We start from the raw sequence: 16,264 nt of genomic DNA, 5'->3' as shown, positions 1-16,264 counted from the left end.
AACTGATCCCACCTCTTGCCAAAAGCAACCATCACAATCCTGGAGTAAAACACTTTCTTCCTTTTCTTTCTTGAAAAAGGTCTCCCAAGCAGATACAGAAAAATGAATGCATTTCTAATACAAATTCAAAGAACACACGCAGTTACAAATGAAATCACACACTGATACATCCTGCTTCTGTTCTCTCCAATTCTGTGCATGCTTGTGCTTAATTTTAGTACAGAAACCTCCCAGTTTCTGTCGCACAATTTATGGAAACTAGGGTAAGGACACTCCCATCTGTAGAACGGGCCCACAACCATGGCTTCTCACTGCAGCATCAGCTGGGAAGCATCTCACTCTGCAAAAGGGAAGTCAGCAGAATAAGGTCACTACTGGAGTAGAACCTGCAGGGAAATGTCTGTTGGTTAAAGTGCAGCTACCACAGCAGATGGATCTGCAAGACCAGTTTAATTTGATTCTCTACCTTAGGAGAAAAAAGCAACCATCTTAAGAGTGCTGCAGTTCTATCTGCACCCACTTGGGGCACTTAAAAAAAAAAAGTATTTGTACAAAATAGTACATATTACAACAACACAGCAAAAGGATTAAGCCCGTAATCACACAAATTGGAACTAGGAAAGGACAAGCATTCAGATGGTAAAAACAAACCTAGAGCATAGCTAATCTCAGCTGAATTATTGTAGCAGCCTCTTTAAGCAAGTGTTGTAGCCATTTGTCAGACTAGAATCAACTCAGCAGCATCTTGCCTCCCAGAGGCAGCTTTGTAAAGACTTTTTACAGTCTGGGAGGCACCTGCTCAGCAATTAACAGCATGGCATCCATTTAGGAACACCTCATCCTTTCAACCTACCTCAAACTGGGCTAAATTTTGATTACCCCCACATTCTATTCATTCTAAAGAGTCATCAGCATGCAAACCAGTATTCAGCAGGGGTCAAGGATCCATCTTCTTTCATATGAATCATTACAATAAAAACTCACTATGTTAAAGACAGTCTCAATAAAGATATTTTGCCAAGAGGTACCTTTCAAGAACACGAATACGACAGTTGACTACAATGTCCTAGTCTAAGACAATCTTTTGAAATGCATCATTCTCATCAAATGCAGTGCCTGGCCCTGCAATATGTCAAGCTTCACTGGTAGGCTGGTTTGGGGAGTCAGTTGAATCGTTATTTTGTCCGACCGCTGCCTTCCCAGACAGTGCAACTTACACTGCAGGATTTTTTGCAGATTCATCACAACTTAGAAGTTTCATATCCCAGACTATTATCTATGCAACATTTTAGACAGTTTCACAATTTGAGTTGTACTGCCGGTCTAGAGACCTGGCATAACATGTCAACAGATGGTCTATTTGGCATTTGGAGAGCCCTGCTTTTTGCCCGTTGACCAGATTTAGGAATTTAGCCTGCACCAGATACCAGCTTATTTTACTAGTTTTCCCATTTTGATATATGAATCAAGAGTCTCAGTCATGAGCCCATGCTGAGCACAGGCTATACAAATGCAGAACAAAAAGACATCTCATCTTTTACTCCACTTTGAAATCAGTTTTTAGACATCTGACAAGATTTTTCTCCCTTGCAATGAGCAAACACATGGAGAGGTGTAAAGAGAGACAGCCTTTAGGAATTAAGACTCACCATGAAACTCCCCAGAGAAAGGGCTGAATAGATCAATGGCAGGCCTACATCTGAAACGTGTTGGGACACTGCCAAAAAGGAATGGCTCAGTGTGTTTTCTGCTTTTATTCATCAACAAAAAAAAAAAAAGTTAACCAGACAAGAGTAAGAAAAATGAAATAATGTGTTTTTCTGTGCATTGCTTTGTTGTTGTTGTAGCAGTTTTATTTTAATGCCTTTTTTTTTCCCCCCCTCAGAAAACCAAGCGCAAGTAGTCTGCATTTCAATCTTCCCTTTTGGGTTATGATTTTACCAGTATTGCTTCTACATGCACACACATTCCTGACAACTCAGTACTTCCTTGCAATTCCCCCCCAAAAAAATATTTCTGAGGACAAGAGAAAGATCATGCAGAGAGCAGTGAGACATAACCTGGTCAAAGTATGAAACTGCAAGGCTGGGAAAGTAGAAGTTGAATACATGCCTATAAACAAGGCTACACACATGCCCACACATGCCAGCTTTTACCGTCATGCACAACACACCATTTTCACATCAGCTATTGCTGGGGACCTCAGATCTAAAAAAGATGAAGAGGCCATTCGATGCCTAATCACCCATGATTAATTCAAATAGAGCCTTTCCATTCACAGGAACACTCCCTGCTTCTAAACCAGAACTGCAGTGTTCTCAATTGTGTCTCAACACGCTCTATGAAGTGTTACGAAAGAAGACGAGATTTATCCTGGAGGAAGACAACAGCCTACTACTGTTTTAATAAACTTGTACACTTAGTCCTTTATGAATGCAGCCTCCCGTTATCTGTGCCAAACCAAAACTGCTCACCACATGCCTCTGGGATATTCCCTTTAGAGCTTCCAGCCCCCACATTAACATGCCAAACACACTAAGGTTTAACTTCTCTTTGTCCCTCTCGAAGACCCATCTGTGACTTCCTTGACGAGACCCTGATTTCAACATGCGCTAGTCACACTGAGAAAAATACATTCTAGCAGGTTTGCAGCCACACCTGCTGTTCTTTGTACAAACCTTTTGTATAAACCAGGCACAGTGGTAAATCATGCACAGTGGAAGCCCATTCTCACCTGTGCACTACAGCAGACAAGAGATGAGTATGTTCCCCTACGTTAGACCCGTAGCTTCAGTTTATATGTAGATAGAACCATTTCCCATAGCTAATCTTTCTTACTTGAGGAAGAACTTGCATGCAAGGTAAGGATTTCTCAAAACCAAATGTTATACCGGACAATTTACTTCTGCAATGTTCAGAGTTGTGCACTGTACACCTCATAGACAGGAGTCAACATACAGATAGAGGAGGCTGTGGGAGGTGAAAACACACACATTCACCAGACTTTATTACAGACCTCAAACTGAGACACCAAGACTCATCATTTCAAACAAGTCACACCCAGAATGCTTGGATGACACTCCAAGCCTTTCAATGACTTCACGTGTGATCTCAGTCACTCCCTGCCTCAGTTTCCCCAGTTGCACAATCACAATTTAGTTCCTATTTGCTAGCACTAAGGAAATAGGAGTGACAAGGGAGTTTGTTACTTGTTTTCTTATTTCAGCCTGACACACTGCCCATGATTTACTGCTTGGTTTCATGCAAGAACACTGACTTTTTTCCACAACATCAGAAACTGCAGCCTTGGCCTGGGACACCCTGTTCCACCTGAAAATGCCCAGAAACACTCACCCTACCCTCCACTGAAACTTCATAACCAAGAACCACATCAGCACCATCTGCCAAATCATTTCTGTGACCACAAACTCAAAACAAAGTGTGAAGAGAGGCATAAACCCCGTATGCAGTAACAAAAGCAGCTCCAGGTCTGAGCTCAGGCAGCAAGAGACATGCACACACATTGCAGTTAGGCCTCTCTCGTGACCTCAGTTATATTAGCCAACCTTTTGATACTTCAGTTCCAGACAGCCAACAACACAAACACATCCCCTTACCTAAAAAGAGATGTTGCAGTGACAAAGAGAGATGCTACAACCTTCCAGGTAAGCAGTGACAAATAAGAAACAAAGATGGATAATGCAAATGTAGGCAAAAGAAAGCATCCAAACACCAGAGAAATACATGCCAGGAGCTCCATGCACCTACAGTCCACCCAAGTCTCTAGATAGTGAAGCACTTCCTCCCCACACACGCCGTGATGAGTTTTTACAGCATTTACACTGTGCAAATAAGCAGTGACACGGGGCACGCAGAGCCTTACCTGCTACCCTGGAGGCTTCCCCAAGTGGTGCTGCAGGCTGTGCTGGGACAGGGCTCTCCTCAGGTGCCCTCAGAGGATGGGGAACACACAAGCACTTCACTTCTTCCATCTCCAAAACTGCCAGCCTGCTCACTCCTGCAACAACAGGAAAAAGAAAAAAAAAAAAACCTTTTAACACAACTGTGTTAAACACACACACAAACCCAAACACCTCCAGCCAAAAAGCAGGCCCATGAACTAAAATGGCTTCCCTGAGTTACACAGGGCACTTTCAGCCCATCAGAGATCCTGACCTGCGTCAGCTGAGCTCTCCAGCCTCACTGCTTCCAGGTGGCCCTCAGTGAATTCCTTCTTCAGCTGTGCTGAGGAAAAAGGAAAACTAAGAAATTGCTGGAAAATACATTCGTTCCAATGTTTCACCTACGAATTTACACCCCCTTGAAAGAAGCACAGTGATCCCTCATTTGTTTTGTTTGCAAGCAGACTCTAGAGCCTGTGGAGAAATGAGAGCTCTCCTGAGAAATGAGGTGGGGTAGGCAGAAATTTGGAAAACACTTTACCCTCCTAGTAGACCACAACATGCCTTGAGAGCTGTTTTTAAATTAACAGCGTGCTTCAGAAATCACAGGGCTTGTAGTTTCACAGCATACAAAAGCCCTAAACTGCTCCAAAATGGCCACCAGCTGAGGCGTGATGGCAGCTGAGGCGGCGTGAAAGTCATGACAGGGTACGAGCCTGGAGCTGAGCTGGGTCAGGGCTCTTAGTTCAGGTTCCTCAGGGGTAAAAACCCTGAAATTTGCAAGATTGATACAGGCTTTATAACACCACTGCATATCCATGGGGTATTGGACATTTTTAGCTCCTGCAGGTGCGCTGGCCATGCTGGCAAATCACCCCTCTACAACTCCCTTGCATTCCGGGACTTTGAAGGCCTAAAAAAAAAATCACCCTTTTGAAAAAAGGCAAGGAAGCTGGATAAACACAATGTTAGCCTGTCTTCTGAGCCAAACCAAAGAAGTTGTATGTTTAGGTCTGTGAGTTTTCCTGATATACCGCAACGGTCATCCAGTGTCTTGAAAAGGACCACATAGCTGATAGAAGATTTCAGCTTACTTGATTTCCCAGTAAGAACACTTGGTGCTCATCTGTTCTAAGGTCTCTCCTCCTTTCTCAAAAAAAGGAAGCTGTAAGACTAAGACTTGATTCATTCCACTCACTCATCACTCTTAAGTACCAAACCTAGGATGTCATAGGATGATACGGTTTATTCAGCTTCCTTCTCAGTTCCCAGCTTGTCCTTAAAGCTAATGAAGTCACTTGTCCTGAAACTTGATAGTAGAACTCACCAATACAATGCACGCAACTCACAACTGGCTGCCAGATGGCAGGAAAGCCATGCGATCTCTATTAACTTTACTAGATTTGAACCTGGGAGTTGCAGAGCCTCATATCTCACAGCCAGTCCTCGGCCAAGTCCATTCCCTGCTGCTTTCCTTTCTTTGAAGATTCAGATTTCATTCAGACAATGAGACACTCACTGTTCTAGCCAAATACCACCTCCAGCCTGCACTAAAGTAAATCCAACTATCCACATGAACGATGAGCACAAACTTAACTATGTGAATCTTCAAAATACGGCATCTGAGCAGACAGTTGGAGATGATCTCTCTATGACAAGTCCAAGCCACCTACGCTGCAATGGTATTTATACACCAGCACTGTCCATGAAAAGCGCTTTGAAGGCAGCAATGATTTTAGTTTCACAGGTAAATGTAACTGCTCACGCTGTAGATTAAAAGCCCTGCAGCACAGGTTTGTTAAGCAACCCACATCTATGGTAAAGCTTGGAACAAAAAACACTCTCTGCTTTATGGTGTTAAGCTGTAACCATAAAAACAATTTTCCTTTATATTAACACCTCCTCTGCCCAGTGTCATTGAGACTAATGAGATAAAAATTGCACCAACTTAACTGGATTGGAAATTAGTCAATAGTTCTTGATAGGATTGTTTTCATTGCAAGGTGATACTGCTTTGCTAGTGTCCAGCTGACACATGCAGAACCAGCAATAGCCTTGTGGTCTTGCATCAAGCATGAAATGGTTGCACTCCCAGTTTTCCGTATGAACATTAAATGACATGCATTGATTTTCTCCTTAGCCCAGAGGTGTCCCTCATGACCTAGTACCTCAGGCAGTTGGCCTGAGAGCTCACGCTAGAACTGGAGATTTTGACAGGAAAGCCCTGTTAGATGTTACACCATAACTTTGTTTGAAGGGTGTGGAGAAAATGCTGTCCAACCTGTTAACTAAGTAAAAAGCCCTTTGAACTGTAGTTACCTGTTGGCACAGAGTTCAGTTAGGCAATCTTAATTGTTTGCATTTGATTAGACATATAAAGAAAATGTGAAGCTGCGTCACTTTGAACTAAGATATTTTCAAAAAGACGTGAATAAACATCTCAGGAACACGCTGTAGGAACACCTAGAGGTCTCTACCAGGAGAACAGATGAGAGATAACAAAGGACAACCCTTCATACTCATTCATCTGGTTGTTCATCCATTCATACTGTCCCCATCCTCCTCTACAGTGCAAGTGTTTTTTTGATAGAGAACAAAGGAGGAAAGTCTTGACTGGACAAAATACAAAATCAGTATCCTCACACAGTTGCTGGTCCTCATAGCTGGACTAGATTCTCCCACAACACCTACAATTCAGGAGACTGAATGTTCACATTGCACTTGGACCAGATCTGGACCCACATGCATGCGTGCAAAAGGAGACACAACAATGCAGTTATTGAGGGTTTTTATGGGACTGGTGTTAATATAAAAAACACACAAAAGAGCACGGAGTATTCTGGTTACACAGCATACAAGAATCCCACACTCTCTGTGGCCAGGCTCTCAAAGGGTATTTACTATGTGTTGGGGGGGGTGTGTTGGTAATGGAGAAACTATCACAGCTACGGGAAAGCAGCTAGCTTGGTTCAAAGACAAAACACTGTGAATGTATTTTGGAGGAAAAATGCAGTGATGGCTAAGGGAGTGAAGACAGGAAGGGAAGAAGATATTTAATGTCAAGGCATCCAATGCATATCCTGATTTTTAGCACCAGACCTTTTGGGTCTACCCACATTTATATGGAACAATTCCTGGGTGGTGAGAGAGAAAATAAATGTAGGTCTGTAGGCTATATGCCAGAGTATTCATAGAGCTGTAGATGATTTATAGCTTACCAAAGACACTGAGATCAGTGCTTGGACCACAGTGGCTATTTTTCAATGACAAGGCACAGGTCTATAAAACACAGAGGAATGAAGGCCTATCCATCCATCGGAGTCACTCATGGGACATCAGGTTTCTGATGCCAGGGAAAAAGTTTCCCATTTGCTGCCTCCTGGCTCTGCTGCATGAGCTGCAGTGGGTCGTGCGCACTGCTAGTGTTTCAGCTTCTTTGTTTGCTTACAAAGCAGATGTTTGACAGGCACAGAGATAATTCCTTCAAGATCTCTAACAGCTGTGGCCAGCATTCAGATAAGAGGCCCTATATTTCTACAGCCACCCAGCCAAGGCCTTATGCAATGTGGTTAAATTGCCCTTTGAGACACTGCCTTGCCAGCTCGAGTAAGTGGCAGACACCTCTCTACGGGAGAAGAAAATCAGTCTTTTGTTAGACGTCAATTTGCTTTTCCTTTGGGCTCAAATTTTGAAACACTTTATTTTTCTTTTTGTATTGTTTTTGGGAGGTTTTCATAATGTGGAGTCTTCATGCATGCAAACGTGGACTGCTTCTGCCCCTGCCAGCCTTCAGTGCTTTGGTGTGGAAGCGGGTTAGCTCTGTTTCTGTAGGAACACCAAGTTTTCTTGAGGTCCTTGGTGTTGAGTGGCCATTTTCACAACCTTAAGTCCTCCTCCTGTCTGCCTGACAGTTTTTGCTCTGTGCAGGGCACAGTATACAGTTGACATGAGGAGTTTAAAGGATTCTCCTGGGAATAAAATACGATTCTGTGACCATTCATTAAAGAAAAGAGAAAACAGGCTGAATTCAGTAGAAGCCCTTGGGTATCCTTCAGCAAGATGACAATCCCAAGACATTTTTGGACACAAAACAGGAAACATGAGAAGGTAGAATACAGAGGTACTCACGCTGCATGGATATAGCTCAACACAGGCCTGGTATTGTATCCAACTTGAAAAACAAAACCCAGTATCAAGGATCAGTCCATATCTATGGTGTCAGCACAGTATCTTGGTTCACTGAAATCCAGGCTTAGTACACCCAGCTCAGAATTTAAACACACACCCTGTGTGCCCCTGTTCACAAAACACCAAGCAACAGGAAGTCCACCTGGCAAATTTCACATGTGGTTTTGGTTTTCAGATCCTAAAAGTACTAGATCATGTGCAGAGGGCATGGAACAGTTGACAGCAAAGCAGCCAGAACTAATTCATTGACCTTTAAATTAGGAAGGGTTTAGGAAAAAAAAAATGCAGGTGGAATAAAGCCTTCCATATTTTCAGTGAGGAACTGAGAATAAAACTGAGCTTCATCAGTCCAGACATGAATTTCCTCAGGGTTGATTACTGTGGGAGCGCTCATCACAAAAGCAGATCTAGGAAACAGAACAAACACAGGGTGAAGTTCAAAACAACAGCACATGATCACGCTTTGCAAAACAGGAGTCATAAAAAGCCAGAGGAACTACTAACACTTCACCCTCTGATTGCACCTCCCTTCGGAGGACTTCAAGGTGGTTCACTAAAAACACGTCAGATGCTGATGCCTTTGCTCATACACCTTGCTATATGTGATCCCGTACAATTTTATGATTTAATGCAATATAGTAAGTACAAAGGGATCAGACTTTTGCCCTGGCCAATGCAGTGTCAGTCATTTTAGGAAAGTTTTTTATTGATGAAAATGTTGAGTCAGAAATTACCGCCACTTTCTCTTGTCATTACTTTTCATATCCAGAGTCCAATGTAACATCAATTACAAATATAGAAATCCAGCGATCAAGATACTTGTCAAGGAAAAATAGAAGAGTGAAGTGTTAAGCACCACCTCAAGTGGTTGTTACACTGCATATACAACATTATTTACTGCATTAAAAGATATGAAGAGCTTTGACCTACTCTTACACCTGCTCCTTCAGATTCAGTTGCAGGATTGTCTTAACTCTTCCTTGCATGCATGTGGAAGGTCACTGAAATCAGACCCGTGGAGGTATCAGTAAACTGCAATATTTTGCTCTTGCTGAAAGGTCACCCACATTGGCAGTTCCACAGTGGGCAAAACATAACAACTGTCATAGCGTGGCATATTCCTATCGTTTTTATGGTGATCCTAGTAAAAACACTCACAAGGCTTCTCCTGGCCATAGCTGTCATTGACAAGGATTTCCTCTTGCAACATAGTGCTGTTCAGTTAAATGATAATTCTGCTAAGGAACAGTGTCTATATAGCAGTAATACATGTGACTTGATCCTGCAGAAGGTCAGCATTTAAAAAGAAGTAAAAATGTCTCAGATGCTTTTGTGGTGATTTCACAATAGTGAGAAATGAAATTAGATTAGATGAGATTGGATTCGATTAGATTATTTTTTGTTCTGGACCATATGCCAGGGGATTTCTGAGTACTTGAAATCCCATCATGAAGCCATTCTGCCAAATGCAAAAGCTGGAGTAAAATTTCCTAGAGCTTTTATGTTGTTTTCTTCAACTCCCACGTGCAAATTGTGTTGATTCTTCCCCTTTCTCTCGTTCCTCTGAATTGGCTTAAAAGAATGTTTTGGGAAAGTCCTGCTAAACTCTGATCAGGCTCATTGTGATAGGGACTGCCTGTACATTACCTTCACAAAGACCTTGGGCTTCTCTGCTCTGCCATAATCCAACCAACATCACTGAAAACTCAGCAGACTCTTCCTGACTTTATGTCATGGCCAGCTGTTGAAGTGTCCCCATTAATACCAGAGATGCTTCATTAGTTTGCTGTGGGAATCAGATCCAATTAAACGCAGCACTTTCATGTTGCAGTCACCAGCCCACAGCTAGTGGGCTAGCAGAAGAGGTGAGCATTTCAGAGAGCAGCTGAAATGCTGAGCAAGGGGAACTGGATCCTCTCATCCAGCACAGAGCAGGTAAAGCCATGGTTGTCCAAGATGAGGAGGAATGCTTTGAAGCAGCAGTGTAGATCTGGGAGCTGTTTCACAGCAAATATCTTCGCTTCAGTTTTGCTCATTAATCAAGTATTTCCATTCCTAGTGGAACTCACTTCTTGGTTTTTAGCTTACAGATGTTGTTCAGAATGGTTCAGTTCTTCCCTTCCCCTGTACAATTGCTCAACGTGGTCACAATTTTGAGACAAACTACATTAGTCAAGGGCAGAACTTGGACTGCAGTGCCAGAATTTTGCATTTGCAACATTTCTGTAAGCAGATTTCTTTGTTTCAACCCTCAGGTCAGACATCTAGCTGATATATATAGAAATTACTTTCCATGGACCCAACTAAAATGAAGCTGAGTGTCCAGTGAGAGAATTATTGTTTGCAATTGATTGCACTCAGAGTTGCAACACAGGGGAGAGTGATTTTTTTTTTTTTTTTTTTTTTTTGCTTTTTTGCTTTTTTGCTCTTTTTTCCCCTTGTCGTCTTTGGAAATTTCACAACCTTCAGTTAGCCAGACTGAGTCTGAGATGAGGATCTTGCAACACTCTTTTATCAATGCCACTGAAAAACAAATCCATATAGCGTCATAACTTTCATTGATCCACCAGGTTGGATCCAAGCTGATAGCAGCTCTGATGAGATCTCAGGAAAATGAGAGCCAGGCTTGTTGATTCAAACCGGCTGGAATTGCAGCCTGGCAGCCCGCTGGTCAGCAAACAGACTGCACCCAACAGAGTTTGTCAGTGCAAACTCTGACATAGCAGTCAGTCAGGTTATCTTCTGGGATAGGGCTTCTCTGGTCCAGGACTTTCTCTTCACAGTCTCACCTCTGTGAGTAACCAAGAGCCCAGTGGTGAGACAACTTGATTGATAAAAGGGACTTGAACTCAGGGAACAATTACCTGCTGTTGTTTCATGGGCAAAGGAATACATTCAAAAGTGCAACATACAACAGCATACTATGACGTACATTTAAAATAAACACAAATATATCTCACGCTGAGCCTCATGGAGCCACAAAACTGATTGCTGCAGGACATTATGTAGGCCAAAGGCATGAGTGTGTTCAAACAGAGGATCAGCCCATGGGTGATCTCTGGCATTAACCTGAAGTAACTTGTGGCTTAGAAGGTCCCTAATTTGCTGCTGGCTGTAGCTGGAAGTACAGGCTTTAGCCATACCCATTTCTTCTCTGCCTGCAAATAATCACCACTGACCACTATCAGCAAGAGGAACTAAGGCCCTGATCTCAGGCCGTATGGTGAATTTTAAGTTGCAGTCTAGACTTCAGCCAGTGAATCAGGATTTACTGAAATTCCTGAGCTTCCACATCAGGTGCTGTAGGTATTTACCATGCTACGGCTATGATTTTTCTTTTCAGAACATAGCAGCACATTCCAGATTTTACAGGCACCTGCGTGAATAACACCTAGTTAGTGTGCCTCATGAACAAAGACTGCAGACGGTACTGATTTTCCGTATTGCTTCTCCAAGTCTTGGATTTGCTCCATAATCTAACACCGATTTGTGTTGGAACGGTCACTGGAGCGTAGAGTACCTACCACTCTCACTTCACAGCAAAGGAGCGGCGGTGTGTTAACTGCAGATTTGTTGGTACTTCTCTCCCCTGCAACTTCACCACTGACCCTTGCAATACTGACACAGCGCGACGGGACTTTGTGCGGGCTGCCTGTATAGATGTGTGAGCTGGTTACACAAGTGAAGGATGTCTGGGGAGTGTTTTAAACCCTTGACCTGCTGCAGCTCTCCAGACAGATGGATTTTCCAGAAGCTTTGTGCAGTAATAGAGAACTGTTACAGGCTTGGTCCTGCCTGCCTGGGGCTGAGAGTTTGAGCCTGGATCTAAGACAGGACTTAAGCACATGAGAATCTTTGCAAGATTCTTGCTGAAACTTAAGCATGCTTGTACATGCTCTTGTTGGAGCTAGACCAGAAAAAATAAAATAAAAAAATCAGCACCACAAAGCACCAAGACACACAGCTACAGCACAAAAATCTAGACAATTGGAATTTCTGCTGTTAACCACAATGTTATCAGAACAAGATGAGTTATCTTTCATCACCCTGGGGTTCATTTATCAGCCCCAAAACCCAGTTGAGGGTAGTCTGCCATGGCATCAGTTGAGGAGAGACCAGTCTCTGACATTACAAAGTGACTTCTAGGCCATATAGGACTTGGAGAAAATGGTGGATGAAGGAAAACAGGCTCTTAGCCCAGCTGGGCACTTTACAACAGCATGGCCAAAAGTAGAGCCACACACCCTAAGAAGGAATGGCATAGGCTTTTTCGGAAATTTTGTAGGTCGACCAACGCACTAAGCAGAAATGGAGAACCTAAGGAAGCTCAACTGATTTCTCCTGCTGCTGCCATCAGGATCAGAGGGATGGAAGCTGCAGCTGCAGCCACTAGGAGAGATTCAACAGTAGCTCCCAAGAACAGCTAGCATCCCTACCTCCTTCATGGCAGCAATAGCCAAAATGGCCCTGTGGGTCAGGGCCAGCCACCTGACAGCTCCTGTAGGGATCTGTTTACCTGTCTTTTACCAATATCCAACCCTGTGAGCCCTGCCCTCCAGTCTTCCATTGGCTAGGTAACTAGAAATTTCCATTGCATTTTCTACCACTTGCTTCCACCATATCCATCATCATCTTTGCTGATCAAGGCATGTCAGCTTTAAGTTTCAGCAGCACGTGTCCATCACGTGCCTTCCTATCCACAACCAGCAACACTGTGAGTGTGCCAGGAACCATGACTACAGCCTCCAAAAAAGCAGAGGGCTTCCCTGAGGAAGCCAAGGTGGCCCCATCACAAGGAGAGAGATGCTAGGGTCCTGGGACATGTAGTGCTGCAGACTTGCTATAGTACAGAGCCTTTGAAAGCACATGGCCAGGCACCCAGATCCTACCCATCCAGGTAACCCCAATCAAGGTTCACCACTTGCACTCGCAAAATGAGAAGAGCTTTAACAATGTTCTCATTGATGCTGTTGGTATGTGGGACCTGGGGCTGCTGATTTTTTTTTTCTATTAGTACATTTATGTGGAGTCCCCTGTAAGCAATGTCACCTGGATGTCTCATGTGGTCTTTTTAGTGATATCACAGCCAGAGCCATGACCAGTTGTGGCAGCACATGCAAAAATAACCCTACAGAAGATAAGAAAGCCACTGGAACAACTGACAGCCCAGGAGGCAGCAAGCCTGCTTCTGTGTGACATGTTCCATGTGAATAAACCATTAAAGAAGGGAAAAAAAAATAAACATAAGGACTAAGAAACTCTGCATTAAGCATTGAATTTTCCTTTAGAGCTGACCCTGGGCTTCACATGGAGACAAAGGATCAGGGACGTCACACCAGTTTTATCTCCTCCATCCTGTCTTTCTGACGGGAGCAAGTGAGAATGTGAGCACTGACCTTTCCTAGAACCTCTTCCGCTTTTCCTGGAAATGAGTCTTCAGTCACATGATTGTGTTTTGCTTCTCTTTAGGAATTCCAGATCCTGAATGAGGCAGAGAGTAAACAAGGAAACCTGATACCTCAAGGACAGAAGGAGGGAGAGAACAAGATGTCCATAGGCACACTGGAGTGTGTTCAAGCATTGCAATGTGTTCTGTGGTTTGTTTATGAATGTGCATGGCTCTGGGTTTACACACACACACATATATACACTCTTACAGAGTACGTACTGTGATCTTTATTTTTTTTCATATCCTGCATCACTAAATGCTGCCTAGAGAGAGTCAGCCCTGTCCTGACCACAGCCCTGTCTTTGTGTCTGCAGCTCTGTGGTTTCAAACCCAGTTATTTTCTAGCACGAGGCAGGGATTGCAAGGCCTTGTTTGTGGGTGCAAGCAGGTACATGAGCTGCCACGCAATACCAGCCTCTCTTAGCTGACTGGCTATTAAAACCCTGTCTGACTTTTAAGGACCACAGCTGGCTTTGTGGCCGGTGGGGAAATGAGGCTCAGGGGGGATGCTGGAGAGCAAAGGGAGGATTTGGGGGGCAAATGAGCAGCATGGTTAAAAAACAGATGGGACAGATTCTTCAAAAAGCACAAGGAGAAAAAGAAACAGAGAACCAGGTGTAGCAGGTGGATTGGTATGCCGTGCTGCTGAGACCCTTGTCTAAAGGGAAGAAAATAACCACAGGGGAACCTGAACCTTTACACCAGAGCATGCTCTTTCTCCTCTGAATCAGACACAGTTTGCAGTCCCTTACTAAACACTCACATTAACTCCAAAGAGCTCCTTAATCCTAAGGCATTTTTAGCCTCCTTAATGTTAAACATTTACCTCTTCTCAGAAAATTAGCCTAAAACCTAATACAGCTGGAACCCATCTGTAAGTGGGGTCAAAAATGGCTTTTGCTCCCTTCACTTATTGCAGAAAACTTTTAGACAGTTGGAGACAAACCTCGCTATCAAATCCTTCTCAAGTGAGGAAACTCCTTGCCATATGCAAGCTGTCGATGAGGAGCCCTGTTTGCTTAATTCTTTTTCAGAGACACAGCCCTCAATGGTACTGCGAGAGGAACATGCACAATCGCAGCAACCAGGCCATGAATTACAGCCTTATAAAAACCTCACTGAAGTCACTGGAAGGATTCCCATTGATCCATTAGGTTTTGGATAAGTCTTGAAATACTGCAACTGAAGTGAACAGAGCATAGAGACCTCTTCTCTCTCTTAAAGGATTTTTCCTGATACAGGCATTTTTCTTTTTGTATCCAGTGCCATAGGAATCAATGATCAAAATCTCTGTCAGGAAGAAAAGGTGGTTTGTTTCGTGTGTGAGCACTGGTGCTAGGGCTTGGTTTGGGCTGCCAGGTGCTATCTCAGTCTTTCTACTGACTTTGACTGTAAAACTCTGTGGTGTCCCCAAAGTCTTGCAATACCAACACAGCTGTGACTTTAACAACACAGCACAGTGACGTGGGTGTAGCACAGCCCTGCAGAGTACGGAAATCGCCTACCTGCAGACTTACCCTACCTTACCAGTTGATGCAGACAACAGCCTGATGGTATTTAGCTAAACAATTTCTTGTAACAATATTTTCTACTTGTACGTGGAGCCTCTGTCCAGAGCCATTCACAGAACCATTCCTGGGTCCTCTCCTTTGTTATAATCCAGAAAACACCAAGACCAAATAGTGGAGTGGCTCAAGTACTGAAACTATTGGAAAGACAAAAACTCACTCATCTCATGGACTATGGTGCTATATCTTCTTGGTTAGAGGGCTGCTGGGGGCTTGTTTTATTCCAGCCCTGAGCTAGGCACCTGCTAAGTCACTGTTCTATTTCAGTGCTACTTTCTGTAAAGTAGAACTAATTATTATTATATGTCACTAATACTATTGGTACTCAGACTAAAAGGTCTAATAAAGGACTGGAAAATTCTTGAGGAAATATGCATAGAATTGCAACACAACATTACTGTTCATTATATAACTGAAAAATCAGCTCCCCTACCAAATCAGTGGTGCTATGACATTGCTTCTGTCCCCTCCTGCCCAAGCACAAACAACAAATCACGAGTTTGCCATCCCAGAAAGATCTACCTGTGTGCAGCTCCTACCCTTCAGTAAATGTCAGTGTGCTTCTTTGGCCATGAAAACCACCCAGGAAGATGCTTTCAGTCCTCTGTGGTGTCAAGGTGGGCGGCTGGGCTGTGACTGGGGAGAAACGGACAGGCCAGAAATCAGCCCAAACTCATCTCAGGCCAACTGGTTCATGCAGCCACAGCCTGGAGCTGCTACAAGATACTTCTGAGCCTGTGTTTTCATCTCTGGATCCTCTGGAGATAGTTCTAATGCGCTGAAACATCTCAGAGGAAAATTAGAAAAACAGCCAACAGTGGTATCGTGTGCCAATCAACAAAATGTTTTCCTGACAGTCCACCAGTGTGTGGATGCCTGATGGCTTATATCCCTTCTGATATTTCCTCTCCTATCACATAACTGTGAATCCTCTCATTAGTCACACTGTGCCATTTCCAGCAAATCGTTTAATCCTTCTTCATCAAAACACCACTTAAACAAAGATTAACCTATTTGAAAATGTGGGTGCTGTCGTCACTTCCCTCTGAGCCATATTTATTCACTGTTCTATTCTTTTTTTGGGTAGTCATGCCAGGTAGCTTTGGATGAGTAACATATTGTTCACATGTTGCTGTCATGTAGCCAACAAAGCCCCA

General features: G+C 43.4%; 1 protein-coding gene across 3 annotated transcripts in view; it reads right to left on the bottom strand.

Moving 5' to 3' along the window:
• Window positions 1–16,264, bottom strand: part of SLC41A3 (solute carrier family 41 member 3) — a 146,001-nt gene that overhangs the window by 114,926 nt on the left and 14,811 nt on the right. For 2 of the 3 annotated variants that reach the window (XR_013955509.1, XM_080605945.1), the window contains exons 1-2: window positions 4,177–4,245; window positions 3,884–4,018 (exon numbers count right to left, since the gene is read on the bottom strand). The gene's annotated coding sequence lies outside the window, so the exon portion shown is untranslated. Of the gene's footprint in view, window positions 1–3,883; window positions 4,019–4,176; window positions 4,246–16,264 lie in introns of those variants that run through there. The other variant, XM_080605937.1, reaches the window with a different exon arrangement.

This window comes from Anser brachyrhynchus (genome assembly GCF_964034855.1).
Source record: "Anser brachyrhynchus genome assembly, chromosome: 10".
Classification (NCBI taxonomy): domain Eukaryota; kingdom Metazoa; phylum Chordata; class Aves; order Anseriformes; family Anatidae; genus Anser; species Anser brachyrhynchus.
This window is presented reverse-complemented; position numbering and strand designations above follow the sequence as displayed.